Source organism: Acomys minous (assembly GCF_964271855.1).
Source record: "Acomys minous genome assembly, chromosome: 3".
Lineage (NCBI taxonomy): Eukaryota > Metazoa > Chordata > Mammalia > Rodentia > Muridae > Acomys > Acomys minous.
In genome coordinates, this window is record NC_140485.1 from 97257129 (window position 1) to 97275725 (window position 18597).

The 18597-nt window shown below is 42.2% G+C and overlaps 1 long non-coding RNA gene across 1 annotated transcript; it reads left to right on the plus strand.

Moving 5' to 3' along the window:
- The first annotated feature begins 1040 nt into the window (after positions 1–1040).
- LOC311595352 lies at positions 1041–12398 on the plus strand. Its single transcript, XR_014778412.1, has 5 exons — positions 1041–1165; positions 3458–3628; positions 7232–7359; positions 8384–8643; positions 10232–12398. It is a non-coding gene; the product is annotated as an uncharacterized lncRNA (long non-coding RNA).
- Positions 12399–18597: the final 6199 nt, after the last annotated feature.

Below are 18597 nucleotides of genomic sequence, written 5' to 3' on the forward strand. Positions count from 1 at the left end.
GCTGCTGCTGCCGCTGCTGCCTGCTGCTACCACTTACTGCTTTCAAACACTGAGTGAAATGAAAATTACCAGAGGCAAGAACTTGGAGGGCTGCTTCTTGCCTTCTACAATTGGTCTCTGGATAGAGCAAAACCTCTTGACCTGTGTGAAATATGTACATTTAGGTGGACGAGGAAAGCCCCAGATCTATAGGACTCATTGTCCACCGGTTTGGGTGGCAGTTGAAGGAGAATTGGTTGTTGCTATGGTTGTGCGTTTCTGTGATCTCAGCTCCGGGCAGGAAAGGGAGGTTGCTGCAAGACAGAGGCCAGCCCGAGGTACATCATCGTAAGACGTATCCAAGGAGAGAGAGATGGGGGCGGGAAGGGAGACGCAGAGTTGGTACAGATAACAGAAATAAGTGGCAAGGTAATGAAAGCAAGAAATAATACTTTCCTTTAGTGCCTGGGAGCATAAGAAGGTAAGCTGAAATAATGCCAGAATAAGGTTTTGATAGACTTTTTAAAAATAGAGAGTATGTGTTTCCGCTGTGTAACAAACATTCTAAAGCAGAGCCTAAGACAGCAATCACTATTATGGTTCACATGGCTGCAGCCTGGCTGGTGGCAACAGAGCTGGCTGGCATGGCCGCAAGCCTGCTGGGAGCTTTGCTCTACAGTACGCTTTCCCACTTCCTTAGCATTCTTCTCCCGGGGACAGGGTGGCTTGCACGCTCTTCTCTTGGGAGTAGGAATTAAGAAGACAAATAGAAGTGTTTGATCCAGACTCTGGAAGGTAGAATGTCCCTCTGTAGAGGAGTGGCAAAGTGACCTGACAAAAGGCAAGGGTTAAAGACAGATGCTTAGAACAAGGAGGAGAGGAAAGTAAGGAGAAAGATGAGTACCATAAGTGTTAAGGGTTAGCATCCTCAGAAGTCCATGTGAAGAAGTGTCTGCTACCCAGACTGTCCTTATTGGGAGGTAGTAGAAACCCTTGGAAAACTAAGCGGAAGCTGCTTCAATCACTGGGTGATGCAGAGCTTCTCCTTGTCTCTTAGTGCATGATCTCACTGGCCGTGTCACGTGCTCCAGCCGTGTCACACCATTCTTACCAGAGGCACAAAGCACTGGCCGTCCACTGGAACTTCCAGAACGATGCGCAAAAAGAAACCTCATCTCTTTATAAGGTAATTGCTGCAGTCATGTCAGTAGAAAGATGGGAAACTGGCTGACACGGTAGAGAGTTAACCTTTGAAGAGAAGAATGGCACTTCTGGGATTGGAAAGAAGGAATCTGATTGGATTTGACTTAGTAATAAACTGAGTTACTAGATATCTGGTTAAAATTGAGTTTCAGATAAACACTGTATGCTTTTTAACTGTTTTTTTTTTCTTTCCGGTTTTGATTTTGACTTAAGATCTCAGTTGCCGGCCGTGTGTGGTGGCGCACACCTTTAATCTCAGCACTTGGGAGGCAGAACGGGCCAGCCTGGTCTACAGAGCAAGTCTAGGACAGCCAAGGCTGTTACACAGAGAAACCCTGTCTCAAAAAACCTAAAAAATAAAAAAATAAAAAAACTCAGTTGCCCAAGCTAGCATCAAATTCATCATCCCCCTGCCTTAGTTTCCTATGTATATACATGACTGTGCTAGATCTATAGTGAGTATGTTTCCTAGTATTACTGTGTCTCATGAAATATTTGGTAGTTTCTCAATTTATCGTTTATAAATCATCTTAAATATCATTTAAGTACCTCTATAATGTAATATTTGAGATATAACCTACTGAAGTGTTCCTCGTTTGAAATGTAAAGTTTAACCGGACACCCTGCATGTCATCTGCCAACTCTGTTTTGGATGGGTTTTAAATAAACCCATTCTAAAGTGATTTCCAAAAGGACAGATAGGCACATTGGGGGATTATGTCTGGAAACAGTTTGGAACAGCTGCTGTGGAGGGTTCGAAGTATCAGCGAAGTGTTTGCTGAGCAGCTGTGGCGGCTCGCTTAACTCGGTGGCTTTAAAGTTTTGCTGAGGAAAGGAGTAATGATTGCTGTTACAGGAATAACGCCTTTCTTCCCCCCCCCCCCCTTCAGTGGCTGTAGGTAGCATATCCAGGCATTGAACAAACTAGAACGTAGGCTATCACGGAAAGCAGATGAAGCCAAAAGCTGACTCAGGAAGGACTGAGAGTCTGGTAGTCACAGTGGATCAGAGGGGCGGAGCTTCACGTAGAAAGAGACTCTCCAGCCTTGAACTGACTGAATAGCCTTGCTAATAACAGGCGGAAATTCAAGTTTACATTAACTAGAGCCAAATTAAAAACAAGAGCTCTGGGAACAGGTATCTGATTTTGAATTCTGGGTTTTGTTTTGTTTTGTTTTGTTTTTTCTTTCTTTCTTTCTTTCTTTTTCTTTTTCTTTTTCGAGACAGGGTTTCTCTGTGTAGCCTTGGCTGTCCTGGACTCTCTTTGTAGACCAGGCTGGCCTCGAACTCATAATGATTCACCTGCCTCTGCTGGGATTAAAGGTATGTGCCACCACCTCCCAGGGAATCCTGGTTTTGTGATCTCTTGTTTACACAAATGTCCCTGTGGTGTCTTAGCTTTTTATTTGTAAAAGAGGAATAACACTGCTTGTTTAATAACCCTTACTGGCTTATTGAAGAGTAAGTGAAATAATCTATCTAAAACAGTTAGAATATAGCTAGCACAAAGTAAGTCCTAAAATGTCTATAATTTTTATTACTTTAAATACCATTTAAGGTTTTAATAATTCATAAATATGAGTGCCTTAGAGAATATTATTTTAAAGAAAAAACTATCATGTATATATTCATTGTGTACAATGAATATGCAGCTAGCAGATGGTATATTTGATAAATACATCACAACTCTCTACCTGTTGAAGTTGAGGCTCATACAACCTTTATCATTTAAGGTTGTTTTCTTTAGTGTTATTACCAAGAAATAATTACACTCAAATCATATCTGTCTCATTTCCCTCTAGATGAGCATGTTTTGGGATTTTCAGTTTGAGTAATTCCTTTGGGCTCTACCACCCAGCAAGTTAAAGAAGACAGATTCCTCCTGGGGGTTGTGCTTGGGGACTGAGAGTAGCTTGTTCTCATGAGCTGTGTACCCTGCCCAGCCCTCGCTTAGAAGCTGTGCTGTTCTGTTCATTTTTGCTTTCCTTTTATTATAACATAGTTTCTCAAGTTACTTGCACATTATGATTTTCGAAAAGTAAATGTTTTATGGGGACAGTTTGCTTTTATAAAGAAAACTTAAAACTAACTACTCAGAGATTTTCTCCAAAAAGAAACAGAAACATTAATTGATGTTGTTATGTGGAAAGAAAAGAAAAGAAAAAAAAAGGCGTTGCTTCTAATATTGTAGAATAAGATGATATTCTGTTGGCATTTTCTACAGAATTGCCACTTTCATGCACAGCGACTTACGTGCACTCTTTATCTGTAACAGGAAGGACCACTGAGTAAACCGCATGTGCTCACAGCCTTGCCTGGTGTAATCATAAACTGCAAACACAGTGTTCCGTACTCAGGAGGATAAGGGGCATTTGGAGCCGGACTTGCCCTTGAGGAGGCCTTTTCTGTTTAAAGCCTGGTGCAGTGAGAGACCACACAGCAGAAGGTAACAGAAAACACCTTCCAGCCTTCCTCCACCTTGCTGCTTGCTGTTCTTTGTTCTCTGAGGACATTTGCTGTAATGATTGTTCATTATAGCTCATAGGTACATTGTAGAAGATATATCATATTTCATTTTTTTCTATCATAATTACTGTTTCCTTTTATATCGTAGCATAGGATCTGAAGGGTGTTGTTTGTTTCTGTTTTCATGACAGGATTTCTATGTGTAGTTCTGGCTGTCCTGGAATTTTCTGTAGACCAGGCTGGTCTCCAATTCCCAGACACAGCCTGCCTCTGCCTCCGAAGTGCTGGCATTAAAGGTGTGCACCACCACCCTGAAATGTCTTAGGGTTTTAACATATCTTGTTTGTAAAAGATATGACGTATGCTATAGAAAACTTATAAATTGACTGCAGGTTTCTAAAAAGAAAGCCTTAACATCTAAATTCAATAAAACTATTTAGATTTTTTAAAGCTACATTTTATAGGTGTTTTAGAGAAATAGACATGCTAAAAAGATGCTGTTTCAAAAGATTAAGTGTTTACATTAATTACAGTGGACTTTTGAATGTCTTAAAATACAGCAGAAATGTTTAAAGGGGCTCAGTAATGAAAGATTTTATTTGAAAATTTGATGAGAACATATATTTGTGTGTATGCTTTTTAAAACAGCTAGTTTGTAGTTTAATCAGAAAGTACAGTTAAGAGTAAAAGAAAATGAAATTTTAACATACTTAGAGATATAATGATCCATCATTTGTACTGGTTTAGTAAGGAAATCTACCTCAATTCAATTCTATTTTATATTGTTTTGTTTTCTTTGAAACAAGTTCTCACTCTAACTAAGACTGGCCTTAAGCTTTCTTTAATCCTCCTGCGTCAGCCTCCCAGGTATTGGGTGATTTTTTTTTTTCGAGACAGGGTCTCTCTGTGTTAGCCTTGGCTGTCCTGGACTCACTTTGTAGACCAGGCTGGCCTCGAACTCACAGCGATCCGCCCGCCTCTGCCTCCCGAGTGCTGGGATTAAAGGCGTGCGCCACCACGCCTGGCATGATTTTTTTTTTTTTAATGTCATACCTATACATTTGAAAGGTGCGCTGTTGTTTCTTTGGGAGGTTGTTGTTTCGTTAGGCTATCACACAGCCCAGGCTGACCTCACACTTTCAATGTAATAAAAGACAATCTTGATTCTCTTTCTTTCTGCACATCCTATGTGCTGGGGTTATAGCAGCATCCAGCTTGAAACTTTTTTTTAAAGATTTATTTATTGTATATGAGCACTTTATCTGCAGAATAGGGCATCAGATCACATTATAGATGGTTGTGAGCCACCACATGGTTGCTGGGAATTCAACTCAGAACTTCTGGAAGAGCAGGCAGCACCCTTAACCTCTGAGCCATTCCTCCATTTTTAATATTAGGAAAAGCCTGAATTTTGTCACATCCACAGGTGACAGCAAATGAGCTATTAAAGTGTTGAAACACCTGAAATAATTCATATAGTTTTCTAGGAGCCCTTGATCTGCCACCTAGCTTTTCCACTGCTGCTCTTTTGGAGATTTCTGAAAGTAATGTCTAAAAGGTTTCTAACCCTTTTTATTATGAGAATTCCGAATATGTCGGAGTAAAGCAGACAGTATAACGAAATTCCCCATTATGTTTGATCTTTAATAATATGTAAGTACAGATGCTATAATTATTCATGTAGTAGATGTTTGAGAAGTAGAAAAATGCTTGTTGCTTTGTTGCACACCTGGAAGAATTTGTATAAGTCAGAATATTTTAAATATCCATTATTTGCCAACCTATAGCAGGTTATATTTCATAAGCCTGTCAGTAGTTAGCCTATTATTTGAACCATAAGTGTGCTTCTTTTCTGTTTTTAAGATTTATTTTATTTTCACTGATGTGCACATCTATCTGTGTGTGGGTATGTACACTTGTGTGCAGGTGCCCTGGAGTCCAGAGGCATCGATGTCCCAGGAGCTGGACTTCCAGGCAGTTGTGAGACACTAAAAAAATGTGGGTCCTCCGCTTGCTCTTTACAGCCGAGCCATCTCTCCAGCTACCCACACCCCCTCTCTGAAATTGTGTTTTTATAATTCTTTAATAATTTTTTCATATTCCTCTCCTTTCCCCAGCACCTCCCAGATCCACCCCCACCTTCCTACCCACACGACTTCATGTTTCACTGGCTGCTGTCCGCTCCTCTCCTCCCCTTCCCCTGCCTGCTTCTCTAAGTGATGAACTGGTGAACTGGGTATTGCTCTTACAGAGGACCCAGGTTCCGCTCCCGTCATCCACACGGTGTAGGGACTTGCAGCCACCTGCAGCTTCGGCTCCAGGGGGTCCAACACTCTGTTCTGACCTTCCAGGTCAATTGCACTTACACGCATGTACTCCCACATAGACACATATGCATAATTAAAAGTAAAAATAATCTTTTAAAAGCAGCTCTTAAGATGGCTGTTAGCTTTTTTTTGAGCCAGCTCCCTGTAGTTCACCTAATCCATCCTAGTTAAAAGAAATCTCTCCAGGACGATGAGAAAATGCCTCCTTTGAACTGAAATACTCGGGAATATCACAACACGCATTCCCTTCTCTTAAGACTGGCAAGCAAACGCTTCTGCAGTAGGGGTCATCTCTGCGTGGTAAGCTTTAAGCTTTCTCCGCAAAAGAGCAAGGCGGGACCTCACAGAGAACAGTGTCCAGATGGGTGAGTATACGGTGTGTATACCATATACCTGAAATTGTTTCTCTCTCAGGGTGAGGTAGGAACTCAAAATCTCAAACATTAAGGATGACGTCCATGATGGGTCCTTAGTTCTCTCAACAAAAGTAGTAGGAATTAAGTTGTTGTTGGGGTTTGGGGGCGGGGAACGTGCAGACGGGGTTTCCCTGTGTAGCCTTGGCTGTCCTGTACTCCCTTTGTAGACCAGGCTGGCCTTGAACTCACAACGCTCCACCTGCCTCTGCTTCCTGAGTGCTGGAATTACAGGTGTGTACCACCACACCTGGCTCAGCAATTAAGTTTTAAAATGCATATTTTTCTCAAACTCAGCTTCTATGGGCTAGAGATATGGCTCTTCTGGTAAACTGCTTGCTTGCTACTCAAATAAAATATGAAGGCCTGTGTTCAGGCCTCCCAGCACTCATGTAAAAGCGAAGCATAATCTTAACACTTGGGGAAAGCAGAGGGAGGGGAGCTCTCTGGAGCTCTCTGGCACACCAGTCTGTCTGAATTGCCACGCTCAGTGAGAGACCCTGTCTGGAAAAATAAGGTGCAGAGTCTTCAGGGAAGACACCTAACCCTGACCTCTAGTCTTTGTGTGCAGGCATAACTGTATACAGGCACCGACACACATATGCATATGCCACACACATGAAAGTTAGCTCCGGACTATTTTCATCTTTAAATAAGTTTCTGACATAGAGAAATTTTAGTTAAGAGATGTCTAAGACCACGAGAAAAAAAAAACCTTGAATTAAAACAACAAAAAAAATTGAAATATAAACATGTATCTTAAATTGCCAACAAGCAGGTATAAAAGCCACGTGGCTGGAATAGTAATTTTCAGGAACCTATGAGTAATATAACGTTTTTTAGAAGCCCTGGGAATGGCGAATGGAAACAGAAAGATGAACTCTACTAATCCTGGCATGCCAGCCTGTTACACGACTCCAATTTGACATTAAATTCCTCCTTCTCAGACTGCTGTAAACAAGACGTTAAAGGTACAAAACCGTGTTGGTGATTTCTTAGAGATCTGTAGACTAGGTGCTTTATGGCTAGGGCAAGATGGGCAGGATTCAGAAAGTGTAGTCGGTGAAAACCAGGCCACGTGCAGAATTAGAAATCCTAAGTAGTACGGTGTCCTTTACCATAAAGAGGTCACATACCCCACCCCCACCCACCCCCACTCCGCCCCCAGAATAATCCATAGGATGATTTAATTGAAATAAACCAGCCTGGTCCCTTCTAGAATTAGAAACCAATTTCTTGCTGTAAATATATAACATTAGAACATGTAAATCTGCAAATGCTAATGTGGTGCGTAGGTTATCCTGTCTGCTCACACACACACCCCTGTGCGGCAGCCAGAGAATGTGCGCGTTTGTGACTGACTGCAGCTCATAGCTGACTTCTTCCCTCAAAGCTGTGGGCGGAAGTTAGGACTCTCACGTGCTAAGAGAATCAAGCATACGCCGAACCAACTAAACTTCCTACAGCGTGTGCTATCACCCAGTGGGCGGAAGTCAGGACTCTCACGTGCTAAGAGAATCAAGCATACGCTGAGCCAACTAAACTTCCTACAGCGTGCTGAACCTCAGCCTTCCTCGAGATCGTTCCGTTCCCTTAGAGCAGCCTACTGTGTGCTAAGCACCATGCTGGCCAGACTTGGCCTGTGGGATTGCAGTCCTCCTTTCAGCGACCTTCAGAGGTGGAAATGCTGCCCTCCTTTACAGATGAGACCATTTCCCCACAGCTAGTTAGTGATGGAGAGAGTGAAACCGCACTCAAACCTGCTGTGATTAAACCCATCTGCGAAACAGTTCTTGGCTTTTACGCTTACAAGGCCTTTACTGCTGTCGGTTTCACACACCCAGGCAACTTGAAGCCTGCTTCTCTGCTTGTGCCTAGCCAATGCGGCAGCGATAAGAAGGAACTCACTTTTGTACTCACTATATCCAGATAGTTTTCATTGCTCTTCTGGTTTCTGTGATAAAATCAACTTACGGGAGAAATGGTTTATTTCAGCTCGTAGTTCAAGGTACAGTGAGTACATCACAGTACAGGATCAAGGAAGCGGGAGCTTGGAGCCGTGAGTCACATTGCATCCGCAGTCATAAGAAGAAAGCGCCGAATGCGTGCTGCTACTCGGTGCTTCTCTCTACCTGGAGACAGTCCATGAATCCCCGCCTACGCAATGGTGCTACTCACGGCGAGCAGGTCTTCCTACCTTGAAGGACATAATCAAGTTAAGCCCAAGCGGTCATGCTGAGAGGCTCATCTCCCAGGTGATTCTAGATTTTTCTCAGGTTGACAACACTAAACACATGAGCAGAAAAGCACACCCCATGCTTCTCCCGCCTGCTCTTCTGAAGTCCCACGTGAATGCGCTGGAAATTTCATAACATTTTGCTGCTAGAAGCCCTAGCTTTGTTATTGGTGTGCGCTTTCTCTTACTGTGATAACCGAGGTGACTGAGGAAGGGTTCGTTTTTGCTCATAGTTTTACGGTTTCGGTGCATGGTCATTTGGCACCATGACCGTTGGGCCTGCTGTAAGACAAGTGCACAGTGGTGGGGAGCACATGGCTGAGCCATCTGCTCATCTCATGGCACCTAAGAAGCAAAGAAAAAAAAGGATTCTGTGTCCCACGAGCCTCTTGGAGAATAAGACCTAAAGCCATCCTATTCAGCCTAAACCTCTCTGGAGTGGTCTGAGATGGGTACCTAGCTTTCCATACACAGGCTTTGGGGAACACTGCAGTAAACCCAAGCATAAGTTCTCAAATGATAATAAGTAAAACGCTCCAAGAACACCAAGAATGCCAGAGGCTGGGTTTCCTGTCACATAGCGTAACTCAGGAAGGGCCTGCCCTCAAGGCGGGGACTCAGGAGGATGGAAAAGAAAGTCCTAAAGAGCTGGATTTGTGAGAGGAGTCTTTGGCCCACAAGAATTTCTTCCGCATCAGCAAATGAGCTGGTTTTTTGTTTTTTTGTTTTGTTTTGTTTTTTGTTTTTGTTTTGTTTTTTGTCAGCTTGACATTAGAACCATCTGGGAGGAGGGAACTTCAACTAGCAGATAGTATATGGCCACTGGTATTTGATTTAAAGTAAAAACAAAACTGTAGCTGGGTGTGGTGGTATGCATGTAATGCTAGCATTTCGGGGGTAGCTACAGGAAAGTCAGACTAGCAGGACAGCCTGGGCTACATGAGACCCTGTCTCATAACACAACAGTTCAACAAAAAGGAAAAAGCCCTCATTGTGTATGATAGGGAAATTAGAGGTAACTTACATGCGTGACTCAGTTAAAAGCAGATTCCATTAAAACTAAAACCAATATAACCATGGCGTCTACTAACGTCCCAGTGTACTTAATCTCTTAAATAAAATGAATATATATATATATACATATATTCAAATCCTGCTGTATTAATGTAACCATTTAAAAACATGCTTTCTAAAAGCAAATCTCTCTTCCACATCTTTATCCTAAAACCTGAAAGTCAATATTAATAGCAATTTTATAATCAACAAAAGTTGAGAGTAACTCTACTGACCTTTAGTTGGTGACTGGATCAATACAAACTTATACAGGGTTTATTCATAGACTAGATTGCTACTGAGCAATACAAACAACCAAATTAACATGGATGAATCACAGGTGTAATAAGCTAAGTGAAAGTATCTGGGCCCTAAAGGTAAGTGTGTAATTCGACTTGTGTGCTGTTATAGAGAAAGCAAACACTAGGATGATTGTGAGGGGTAGGTAAGTGCCTCTTAACTGCAATTTCACAGAAGAGAGGCTTTTGGGTGATGATATTGTTCTGTCTTCTTTCTTAATGTTTATGTATGTGTGTGTGTCTCTGTGTGTACAGGTGTCCATAGACACCAGAACAGGGTGTCAGATCCCCAGGAGCTGGAGTCAGAGGTGGATATGAATTCCCGACTTGGGTGCTGGGAACGGAAACTCAGTTCTCTGGAAGAGCAGACGGTGCTCATAACTGCTGGGTCAGCTCTCCAGCGCCCGACTCTTCTGTCTTGACTGTAGTGGATATGTGACTGCAGACATCAAAGCTCATGGGACTGGCTGAGTGATGGTGGCACATGGTTTTAAATACCAGGCAAAGGCATGTGGATTCAAGGCCAGCCTGGTCTACAGAGAGAGTTCTAGGACAGCAAGGCTACATACACAGAGAAGCCTTGTCTCGAAAACCCAAAAACCAAACAAACACTTCATGGGACTGTATGCTTAAGATTAAATTTACTGTATATACATAATGTGTAGTTTTCTCTATATAATCAATTTCTTGACCCTTTAAGAAAGTATTATCTTGGAATACGTGATGGCAGATTTGTAAGAGCAAGGGCAAGTCATAAAACAATATGTCATAATAATGTTTTTGTGGAGGTCATACAAATATATGCATGTATGTTTATGTGTGTCTGTGGGCCACGCAATGCACTTAAATGCCAAGAACCAAGTTTGGAAAAATATACTTGAAATTCGTGTCAGCCACCTCGAGGGTGGAACTGTTTTGGAGAAACCTGAGTTTATGGGGCCTGTTTGAATTACTTACAGCAACATGTTTAGGGAGCTGAGTCACAGAACGCTTGTCTGGAACGCATGCAGTTCTGGGTTCAGTTCCCAGCATTTCAAATACACATATCTCTGTTGTGTGAAAAAGGCATAATTATGTAATAAGTAATTAAGAAGTTAACATTTAAAAATAAATTTTAAAAAAATTTAAAAAAGGAAATTAACATTTTAGGGGATGGAAATATGGCTGAGCAGTTGAGAATGCTTCTTTGCGTCTCTTCCAGAGGACCCAGGCTCAGTTCCCAGCACTTACATGCTGACTTATAACCAGCTGTAACTCCAGGTCCAGTAGTTGGTTCAGAGCCAATATCCTCTCCTGCCTCCAAGGGCACACATATAGTGCACATACATTCATATAGACAAACACGCACAAAATAAAAATAAATATTTTTAAAAGGAATATTTTAGAAAGCAGAAAAAAAGGATAAACACACAAAAATAGTTATCTCTGGCTTATAAGATTACAGACGATTTTTATTTCTTACTTATATTTTCTAATTTTCTAAACAAACAAGTTCAGCTCTTATAAACATGAAAAAATGTGTTATTAAGTAAAAAAGTGTGGGGCTGGAGAGATGGCTCAGTGCTTAAGAGCACTGACTGCTTTTTCCAGAGGGACCCGGGTTCAATTCCCAGCACCCACATGGCAGCTCACAACTGCCTTTAACTCTAAGATCTAACACCCTCACACACACATACATGCAGATGAAACACCAATGCACATAAAAGAAATAAATTATTTTTTAAAAATTTAAAAAGAGTGAAGTATTGAGAAGGCATGCAGGTTCATCAAAATAACTTAAACAAACTAAAAATGAGGAAATTATAAAAATATCAAAACAAAGATTTACTGGGAAATAATTCAGACACTCCTAGAATAATACTTCTCAGTGTTATAACCACACACATTGCTCAGAACATTTGTCAAGGTAAAGAGTGCCTTTCCAGCAGGCCCATAATTTCAGTGCTGCTTTGTCCGTGGTTCGCAGGTGACTACACTGTCAGTAGAGCAGCCACTAACTATATGGGGGCACTAAGGCACTTGAAATATGTTTAATCCAAGTTGGTAAGCATAAACACTGGATTATAAAAACCCCACACCAAAAATAAAAGGTAGGGGTAACATAAGTTTTCTGCTTGTACATATTTTGAACATATTATGTTCAACCAAAGATTAAAATTGAATTTACCTGTTTCTTCTTGTAATTTTAATGTAACTACTAGAAAATTGTAAGTTATATTTGTGGTTTATATTTTTAACTTGCTATTATTATATTGATACTGGACAGCATTGTGTAGAGTAAGTTGATAGTATTTACTTCCATTAACTTTAATCTGGATTTTGTTTATATAAATATAATTTAGGGAAAGAATTAATAACTTATTAGTGACCAGATTAGGAACTTTTGTGTCTTATCATAAATATTCTTAGGACTTCACAAAATTTATAGATAGAGGTTAAGACAAATAGAAATCCTAGAATTTGATCTTGGGAAAAAACCCCTCTGAGGTCTTTACCTTAAAACTGTTTTTTTGTTTGTTTGTTTTTGGTATTTTTTTTGTTTGATTTTTTGGTTTTTTGGTTTTTTGGTTTTTTGAGACAAGGTCAAGGTTTCTCTGTGTAGCCTTGGCTGTCCTGGACTCCCTTTGTAGACCAGGCTGGCCTTGAACTCAGGTCGATCCACCTGCCTCTGCCTCCCCGAGTGCTGGGATTAAAAGTGTGCGCCACCACGCCCGGCTCATTAAAACTTTTAACCCTAGAGGATTATTTATGAGTCTGGCGAGGGCATCTTTGGAATAGAATACCTAAGTGGCGCCTCCATGAGAGGTGAGTGAGCTACCTCTTTCTAAGAACAACTGCGTTAGGCTGTGGTAGCATCCAGGAAGCATGCATAGGACAGTGGCGCTCTCAACCTCAAGACTAAGTTTTCTGAGGAAGAATCAGAGGAGGCCAACCCAAGGATTTACAGAGCTTATAAGTTATCCCATGCTTTATAACTTCTCATTTATATTAATGGTGCAATTGAGGCTTTAGGACTAACTGTTCACTTAAATACTTGACTAAGATGTCCTTGTCTTTCAGATACAAAGTAAACATACCCTCTATGCTGGAGGTTTGAACATGGTTGACAGTAGCACAACACAACCTGGCCGGTGGCATTACAGCCTGCAGTACATGTGCAGATGAGGAGCAAGGGCTGCTGGGATAATAAAGGCTATTTTAAAAACAGACTTATTTTACCTGTTAGTTCTTAAAATATGTTCTTCTAGAACATCTTAAGCTAGGGACATTTTGCTTGGAATATGTCCTTGAGTTATATTTCCTTTCTGTGAGAGTATAAAAAGACAAGTTTAGGATAAATAATAGAGCATACGAATTATGAAATTTCTTAATCCAAGAGAAGAATGGGCTGAGGATACCAACTATTTTTTACTGAAAGTCTGGGGCCCCACTGTGAGAAACAGTGGCACTCACTTCGTAATAAGAGGACTAGAAAGTCCAAGCAGGGAAAGCAAGGCAGAAGCTCCCGAGTCAGCCTGGGAAACGGTGACAACGGCTGACGTGATCCAACAGTGGCTTTGTGTTCCAGACCTCACTCTCTGTGTCCCCGGGCGCCATTGACTGAGTTGCTCCAGGAGGTAAAATCTTCTAGATGTCTACATGGCTCCCTCCCATCTTCCTCATCCTATTGGTTTGGGGCACAGGGTTTTATCTGATGTGTGTTCCCAGGCCTCCTCTTCTGGTCTGTGGGCTGAGCCACATGGCAGGCTGCCTGTGGCATCTCAGGAGCTGAGAGCACTGACTCAAGCAGGCTCCAGCTACCAGCTAGGGAGCTCCTGCCTCCTGCTCACCCGGGCTTCCCTGATGGCTGCTAGATGCTCCTCAGACTATAAGTGGAACAGAATGTGTATTTATTGCTCCCATATGTTTTATTTATTCATAATATTAATCCAATTTTCTCTGAAATACATTCTTAATCCATAGAGATATCTCAGGGGACAAGGCAGTCTTCTGGCCCTTATGATTATAAATTGGACCTAATTAGAATATTTTTATCATTTACTATTTCTCAAACTATCTAGACATGGGTAAGTCAAGCCTTCCTGGATATGACTATATTGACATTGCCTGATACTGGATACCTGTAGAAAGCCACTAAAAACCAAACTCAAAACTGTAATTTGAGTCAAACAAAATTAGCAGTTCTGCTTAAGAAGTATAATGGCTTTTCTCTGTCCTTAAGAATAAGAAGGGCTGGTGAGTTGGCTCAGTGGTTAAGAGCACTGTCTGCTCTTCCCAAGGTCCTGGGTTCAATTCCCAGCACCTACATGGCATCTAACAACTGTCTGTAACTCCAAGATCTGACACCCTCACATCAATGCACATAAATTAAAATTAAATTTAAAAAGTTAAAAAAAAAAAGAATAAGAAAAAGTTGAGGGTTTTTGTTTTGTTTTGTTTTGTTTTTTAGGAATGACTTAGTTTATTTAATTGTGTTTCAGTTGTATTCCCTAAAAGTGTAAAATAAAGAGTCTTTTGAGTCTTTGGTTGTTTGTCAGTATTCACGGTAATTGCTCTTTAACATATTTCCTGTACGGAACAGCAGTTGTTCATGGGAATTGGCCTAATTTTAGGGAAGGGGGGGAGAGGGGGATAAAGAGAGGGGGAGGGGGCGAGGGAAGAGATGGGGAGGGAGAGAGAGGGAGGAAGGGAGGGAGGAAGGGAGGCAGAAGGGGGAGGGGGAGATTTGGCTTCAAATAATGGTGAAATCTAGATGTGAATTACTTTTCTCCACTGGAAATTAAGATTTAGGATTTATTAAAAGCTACCTTCCTGTGCCCCTGAATTGCATCAGAACAAGGGCACTAACTGAAAATGAGTGTCCGTACAACCTGTAAGAGGCGTTTTGCATTTTTGATGTTGTCAGCATGTATATGACGTTTACACCCTTGCTTATTAGAGAGTACTTTTATTAGAAATACTTGCACCATATGAAAAAACACACCACATCAAGCATTCTTGCCTGTTCGAAGGCTTCATGGTGTTTCTGAAAACATTTTTAATCCTCTAGCCTCTTACAGGAAGCATTTTCCTTCCTCCGACATGAATCCCCTCCTTAAGGTTTTCACGTCTGTAGTAATCTTAGGGTGCATGGAAGCACACATAATAATAAAACCGCCTAGACTTTTAACGTCCTGGTTTTTCTTAGGTAGTCTTCTAATAAGGAAGAAATTCAAATCAGAAAACACTGGTTCGAAATGTGCACTCTGAGCTACAAACCAGCCAATCCCTTCACTTAGCTGTACACAAACAGGCGCATCCCCCCTTAGCACGGGGCCGGCAAGATTTGCTCTCTCCCTGTAGCGTACGTAGCATGTGCATACTAAAAAGTGAATAAATATTGACAATTGCTCCGGTATGCGCAGAGATTTAGGAACAAGATATTGGAGAACTATTGCCGTTGTATCTAGGGTTTAAAGACGAAGCACGGCGAATCCAACCGTCCACCCTCCCGGTTTTTGTACCGCGCTGCATCATGGCCTCCTCACGCCACCAGTGCTCGCCTCTCTCATTTTTCATCCCTTGCTTCCTAGTTTCCTGAGAAAAAGGAGTAATGAGGAAAAAACCTAGATGAAGCACCTCACTACAAGCGCTACACGCAGTCACCTACCTAGTCCGTCTGCCCCCCTTCTGAACGAGATGGTCCACGCTCCGCAGTTTGCTTAGTAATTGGGGTGTAGAACTCTCTCCTCTCTTCCTGCATCGCCGCTTGTTAGAACATCAGTTCTCTGGCATTCTCTTTTTAAGATTTTTTTTTAAGGGCTGTTTTTATTTTTGTTTATAGGCAGCCTGTGGTGATTGGCGCAGCTTGGGGATGGACCCCACTACCGGGGAAACAGGGAATGAGCCTCATATATAGAAAAACTGAGATCTGTGGATCATACACTCTGATGGAGATACGCCAGCAGCCCCAAACTTGATAGGTTTATTATATACAACACGAACAAGGAACGTGTGTGTTATATTCAGCTAGCTGAGGAGGTGGGTTAGCTAATTTGGGGGTGGCGTCGGGGGTTGGGGGTGGGGGTTCTCTGTAAGGGAGTAGCCTCAGGCTGTATTCTTCCTTCAGGAAGAAGTTGGGGGTGGGCACTCTCTGCACACACTGTCCACAGCTACGGACTCGGACCAGGGTAAGGCCTTCCCATTGTCCTGAGGCTGAGCCAGGGAAAAGGGGCCGGAGACATCGGAGTCCTTGACGTGACAGGGCTCATGTCACTAATACACACTCACTCCAATCTTTGTCCTGTACTCCAGCCCCCGGTGATGTTCTGTGTGGGTGGGTGGGTGGGTACCCAAAGAGGCCAGAAGAGGACATCGGGTGCTCTGGAACTTCAGTTAAAAGCATTCGCGAGCCGGCATACGTGGGTGCTGGAAACCAAACTCAGTTTCTCTGAAGGATCAGTAAGCTCCAGCCCCTGTTTATTTTTAACGATGGGGGAGGGGCCTGAGGAAGACAGGCGTTGGATGTTATAAGAGGTTGTGAGCTGCCCATTGTGGGCAACTGGGAAGGAAACTCAGGCCTTCTGCAAGAGCGCCGAGAACTCACCCACTGAGCCGCCTCTCCAGCCCCACTTATCTGGTATCCTTCCGGCAGCCTTTCACCTTTGACATATTTTCATCCCGACAGCCAGGATGATCCTTTTCATAGACAGTCCCTTCACCTCTCCACTCAGAACCTTCCAGAGGTCTCACATTTGCTGAATGCAAAAGTTAAAGCCCTTACAGAACCTCGAGCGGTTCCTCCTGCCCTCTCGTCCTTTTTACGTCCCTGACATCACACCCTGTGTTCCCTTAGCTTTTCCTGTACCTGCCATCCCAGCTTTTTTACTTTTTCTTACATGCCCATGTGCACACGCAGATTTTCACATCCTGTTCCTTCCTTTCAGTATTCCTCACATTCCACCTTATCAATGAAGTCTTTGCTGCACACCCGCTCTTCAGTGCCTGGGCCACAGGAAGTGTAGCTCACTGCAAATACACACTTGCCTAGCGTGCAAGAAGGGCTGGGGCTCTGTCCCTCGTGGGGCTTGGAGGAGAAGCTATTTTCTCTTCCTCCCTACTTGTAGCACAGGCCTGTGTGGTGGCGCACGCCTCTAATTTCAGCACTTGGGAGGCAGAGGCAGGCGGATCGCTGTGCATTTCGAGGCTAGCCTGGTCTACAAAGTGAGTCTGGGATAGCCAAGGCTACACAGAGGAAACCCTGTCTCAAAATGCAAAAGCAAAAACAAAAAAACTACAACACATTTTTACTTCTTAATTGTTTGTAATCTGTCTCATCTGCTCTGAGATCCATAAGCGCTTTGGACCTTTCACCCTTTGTATTGCTCTCACATGCCCGGCACATAGCAAGTACTCTACAAACACTGTTGAAGTACAAATCTGTTTGTATGAGGGTATAACTAGAAATGAACTTAGGAAAATAAATGCAGATTAAATTTGTTTTTATTTATTTTGCCAGTTCTGTTTCATAGTCGTAAGTTAAATATGTGCTTAGCTTCGAATGACCTTAGCTAGGCATTCCCCTGTCTAGGATTTACGGGTGTCTTCTCCTGGATAGTTTAAGAGAAATACGATTTGAAAGAATTGTGTACCTTAGGGCTGGCTGGATGACTCAGTTGGTAAAGAAAGGCACTGCTACCAAACCTGATGACCTGAGTTTGAGCCTTGGAACTTACATGAAAAATAAAAATAAAAAATAAATAAATAAAAGAAAGGACCATGTACACACACAGTCTTCTCTGACCTCCATATGCTCATGGCCTATGTGTGCCGACACACACAAATAAACGGTTTTGTCTATTTCTTTCTCTTATTCTCCAGACCCTCACATACACCCCCTCCTTGCTCAATTCATGGCCTCTTTTTTCATCCATTGCTGTTACATGCATATATATATATATATGTGTGTGTGTGTGTGTGTGTGTGTGTGTGTGTACATATATTATATATTATACATATATATTCCTAAATAGAACCTGCTCAGCCCATATAACTTCATTCATATGTGTGTTTTCAGGGACGACCATGTGGAACTGGATAACTAGTTTGTTTGCCCTTCCATCTCTCCCACTCTGGGCATCCCTTACTGGCTTGCAGCTCTGTGCAGGCTTGAGGCCTCATGGTCCTCCCCGTCCACTGCGGCACGCCTATGGGTGCTGTCCTTCTTCAGCTCATGTTTAGGCAGTTATGTTTGGTGGCACTTTATAGGTGGTGTGCGCCTTTAATCCGAGCACTTATAAGGCACAAGCAGGCAGGTCTCTGTGAGTTTAAGACCAGCCTTGTCTCCGTATCAAGTTCCAGGTCGGCCAGGGCTGCTAGTGAGACCAGCCCTGTCCAAAAACAAAAGGGTGCTTAATTTCCAAGTATTTCGGTTTTTTACACTTATATTTTTTTCTCGACTTCTAATTTAATTCCATTTTATAATAAGAACTCTGTTTTTTTTTTTTTATGACTCTAATCCTTTTAAATATTTTTGAGACTTGCATACTGCCACAGTAACTGGCCAGTAGGAATGTGGATATTTGAAAAGAAAAATGTGTATCTAGCAGCTGTGGGATGGTGTGGAGGTTAAGTTGCTTGAT